Consider the following 4,985-nt stretch of genomic DNA (forward strand, 5'->3'; position numbering starts at 1 on the left):
CTTAGACATGTCATAGAATAGTTTGAATTTTATTTTCCTTTTTTTTTTTTTTTTTTTTTTGATAAATATGCAACCAATGAGAATTGTCTCACAGTTTTTTCAGGAGAATGTTATTACTCAAATGTTAGGATTGCACTGTGAAATACATGAAATGTCTTCTGTCAATATTTGGTAGTTGAGCTGTGTAAGATGAATTTCCCTTTTCCTGAGTGAGCCTACCCTGATTAACATTTGAGTATCCACATATCTACAGATGACTCCTCATTCTTCTGGGGAAGCCGAATCTACCCAGGTCTCCAAGGGTGGAGCCTGTGACTGAAACCTAAATAAACCAGTGAGTGAGTCTCAAATCTTTAGTCCCAGTTGATTGTTCAGGAATGGAGGGGTGTATGAGGGACAGTGACTTAGGTTGATCCAGCAGACTGAAACCCAGTAGTTTTGTACTGAAATAGAGTAAAGAGATTCACTCTTCATGTTACATGTAGTGGGGGAAGATTTGAGCTCAGGATTGAGTGTAAGCCATTTCTTAGAGGATAAAAGGCAAAACTCACGGAAAATAAGACCATCATCAAAGAATCAGAAGCAAGAAATGGAGTGAACAAAGTCCTTTTATCCCAAGAGCCTCAGTTGAAGACAGCTCTCCCTATAACCTTCCCAGGCCCATGAGACAATCATGTCCATTCCATGACTGTTGTAGTCAGTTTGAGAACCACTCCCAGCATATGCAATTGAAAACATTCTCCTTAGTGCAATGTTGTGGAAAGTTCGGGCATTTATAAAATTACTAACCAGCATGTAGAATTGTGACTGGAACATAAGAAGGACATTTGTCTTAAAAATGGTTTTGCATCAGTAATAATAATTATTATTATGTATAACAATAGTAAAAATCCGCAACACAAGTCATGATCATGTACTTCTGCAGATTGAATATGATTGTGGATCTGACCCTGGGGTCCAAGCCTGGAGTCTCAGAGGACCTAGCTGACCTTTCTCTTTACTTCTGCCTCTGTTTTCCTTCTTTTTCACTAAGAGCTACAAACACATAGTTCATGTCTCAACAGAAGACATCTTCTGTTGATGTCCCCTTTGAAATGAAGACACCCCATGATTTCAACTGTCTGTGTTATTTCAGCAACTTCATAGCACTCCAAATGGAACTGGAGGGGATTATGCTAAGTGAAATAAGTCAAGCAAAGAAAGACAATTACCATATGGTTTCACTCATATGTGAAACATAAGGAATAGCATGGAGGACCATAGGGGAAGGGAGGGAAAACTGAAAGGACGGGCATCAGAGAGGGACACAAACCTTGAGAGACTCTTGAGTTTGGGAAACAGAGGATTCAGAAAGGAGGGCGTGAAGGAATGGGGTAGCCAGGTGATGGGTATTAAGGACGGCACATGTTCTCATGAGCACTAGGTGTTATATGCAACTGACAAATCATTGAACACTACATCAAAAACTAATGATGTACTATATGTTAGCTAACTGAACATTAAAACATTAAAAAAAAAAGATAGTGACTTGTTACACAGAGGTAGATTTGTTAGATCTTATGGTAGTTCTATTTTTAATAATTTGAGAAAACTCTATACTGTTTTACATCATGGCTACAGCAATTTTCATTCCACCAATGCTACATGAGGGTTCCCATTTTTTCATGTAATCAGTTAACACTTGTCTTTTGATAAATGTTATAATAGGTCTTATATCTGGTCATAAATCTGGTAAGTTTTGTGACTTTTTTATTCCTTCAGGATTTCTTTTGCTAAACACATAAATTATAAAATAAACATGTCAATTTCCACTACAATACCTGATAGGATTTCTTACTATTTTCAAACTATATATCAATTTGAAAATAACGCACTTATTCACATTGTCAAGTCCATAGACATGATCTATTCCTCTGATTTGAGCTTTTCTTTGATTTATGTCAATAATATTCTCTTTTTATTAGTGGAGAGCTCAAATCTAAGTTCTATTAGTGGAGAGCTCAAATCAAAGTTTTGATTAGATATGTTTTTCCTTATTTCATCCATTTGAATCTATAATAATTTCATTTTTAAATTAATTTTATTGTTTTATTTCTGGTAAAACCAAAAAGGAAGGAAAATGCTTTTGTACTTCAACTTCATAACCAGTTGTGTGACTAAATTTTTAGTAATCTCAATTAATTATCTTTGATTTTCTATGTATGACATGTGTTCTACATAAATGATATAATTTTAATTCTTGCTTTCCAAACCTTCTACCCCTTCTTTCTTTTTTCCTCCTTTATTGAACTGTCTTAGACATTCACCATACTCAATATCAAACAAAAAGGGAAATATTGTTCCAAAGCTAGTAAAACTCTTATCACATGTACTCAAATGATCTTATGTCTAAACACAGGAGGAGTCTGAAATCAATCATATTACTTCTCTGTTCCTGCATAACAAATGACCACAAATTTGGTGTGGTTTAAGAAAATACACATTTATTATCTCAGGGATTCCAGGGTGAGGAGTTCAGGTACTAACAATGTGGGTGCACTCCACAGGGTCTCACAAAGCTGCAGGCAAGGTGACAGCTGAAACTTGTTTCTTTCTGGAGCTCTGGATCATACTGCACATCACCTTGCTGTTGATAGAATTCATTCCATTAATGTGGATGTTAACAGAATGTTAACATGGGTGTAATGTGAATGTTTGCTTCTTCAAAGCCAGCAGGAGAATCTGTCTCTCCAATCTGTGAGCAAAATGTAATCAAGACAATGACATTATATGAACTTTGCCCATGTTCTATTAGAATCAATTCAAATATGCCGTGCACTCAAAGGGAATGAATTACCCAAAGCATGGATCACTGTGGCTCACTATAGAATGATCACACCACACAATGAAGTCTCCTAAAGTTGAAGTATGTTTTCACTGTCATGCCATATTGGAGTTCTCAGGGAAAGCCTGGATAGCTACATCTCAAAACTCTATAGGAAGAATTCCATCATCAAAAGATAAGAGTCCAAGAGATCTTTTACATCCTTGTCAGTGAATATGCCTGAATTCCATCAAGGCAGGACTTCTAATTAGAGAAGGCATGCCCAGACATCTTCACTTCTGTGAATCAAGGAGATCACTGGTACTGAGCAGACATTAAAGTGAAAAAGTTAATTGTAGGTATTGACAGAATGTCCCAAAATGACCAACAGAATCCTAAAGCAAGACTGAAATTGTTCACATTGACGACCACACTCTGAGACAGAACAGAAATGTGACTGTCACCTGCCATTAAGGGAGAACCTGAGTAGCACAAGAAAGGCACAGTGAAATTGTCAACTCAGGCGAAGGGACTGATGGGCAGGTACTATCCAACTGAATGGACCAAATCTGTTCTTGAAACAATCCATACTTAAAAACAACTTACCTGTGTTTAGAAGAGAATAACCATTTTTATCAGGTTCCCCAGATGAATAGGCAAGAAGTGGGAGACAAACAGAGCCTAAAATATGAAATAAAACTTCCTGGAGAAAACAGCACAGCCAAGGATGACACTTTACTAAAGGCTGTTTAGAACACTTGCTTCTGAGTTTCCTTCTGTGATGGTTTTCCATTGCTGCTGTCACAAATTTCCACAAAGTTAACATCTTAAACCAATACACATCTTATAATTTCCCCTGGATCAGAATTTAGTGCACTACTTGGCTCAACTGGGTTCTCTGCTTAGGGTCTTACAAGGCAAACACCAAGGCAGAAAGAATTATTTTCCTTTCTGGAGACCCTAGGGAAGAATCCACTTCCAAGATGATTCGCATTGTGGAAAAATTCACTTCCTGCTCAAGTAGTCCCCTTCACTGTCAAATATGCAAAGGCAAAGTGACCAATTTATGTGTCTCATATATTTCTGCTTTCTACCTCTGCCTTCCTCTTTTGCTTTTAGGGACTCACATGATCACATTGGGCCCAGCCGGATAATCAAGGAGAATCTCCCTATTTTAGAGTCAACTGCAGTAACTTTCATTACTCTAATATCTCTCTTGTCATTTAACAAAATATATTCATCAGTGTGTGATCTCATCATAATTACAATCCTGGGGAGTGGGACCTGAAACCATTTTGGAGGCCACTCTACTGCCCAGCTAAACTTCTACCTATACATATGTGTGTGAACACATATAAGTACATATTCATATATACATATGTATATGTAGTTCTATGAAGACAGTCAATCTGCATGAATCATGTCACTATTGTTCTAGTTGTTCAAGTACAAGCCTTCAAACCACGCCTGACACCTCTTTCCTTTCACAACCCATATTCAACTTGTCAACAATCCTTGAGCTCCACCTCAAAATACACCGAGACATAGACAACTTCTTCCCACCTCCATGTTCTCCAGGACCCAGTCAGTACCCTAGGTGGCCTGAAATAGCTTTCTATGCATTGTCTGCATATACACTGTCTCCCCATATTCTGCCTTCAGGAAATTATCCATAATTATCATATGACAATGTTAATCCTGTTATGTAATTCCCTGCTCTCAGCCCTCTAAGCTTTACACTCTTTCAGCAAAATCTGAAGTCATGATTGCTGACAAGCTGTGCCTTACTTAGCCTTCCATAAATGACAGCCTTGTAGGTGGTTAGAGTCAGAGTATATATGGCTACAAATCAAGGGTGGGAAGTGGAAAGAATGGAGTCAGCTAAGAATACTATCAATGAGGGTTCAATTTTATTTCTGAGACCAGAAAAATTTTGTTAAAAAATTAACCAACAGGAGCACCTGGGTGGCTCAGTGGGTTAGGCCTCTGCCTTTGGCTCGGGTCATAATCTCAGGGTCCTGGGATGGAGCCCTGCATGGGGCTCTCTGCTCAGCAGGGAGCCTGCTTCCCCCTCTCTCTCTGCCTGCCTCTCTGCCTACCTGTGATCTCTCTCTCTCTCTCTCTGTAAAAAAAAAAAATTAACCAACACAACTGATAGTGGGTAACTAGCAATGAACTGTGG

The 4,985-nt window shown here is 38.2% G+C and overlaps 1 long non-coding RNA gene across 1 annotated transcript; it reads right to left on the reverse strand.

Moving 5' to 3' along the window:
• Positions 1 to 2,461: 2,461 nt before the first annotated feature.
• Positions 2,462 to 4,160, reverse strand: LOC123390052. The gene is made up of 2 exons (XR_006604704.1): positions 3,410 to 4,160; positions 2,462 to 2,626 (listed from the first exon to the last, which is right to left on the reverse strand). It is a non-coding gene; the product is annotated as an uncharacterized LOC123390052 (long non-coding RNA).
• Between the last annotated feature and the right edge of the window lie 825 nt (positions 4,161 to 4,985).

The sequence above is a fragment of the Mustela putorius genome, unplaced genomic scaffold, assembly GCF_011764305.1.
Source record: "Mustela putorius furo isolate JIRA1106 unplaced genomic scaffold, ASM1176430v1.1 tig00537227_pilon_pilon_pilon, whole genome shotgun sequence".
Taxonomy (NCBI): Eukaryota; Metazoa; Chordata; class Mammalia; order Carnivora; family Mustelidae; genus Mustela; species Mustela putorius.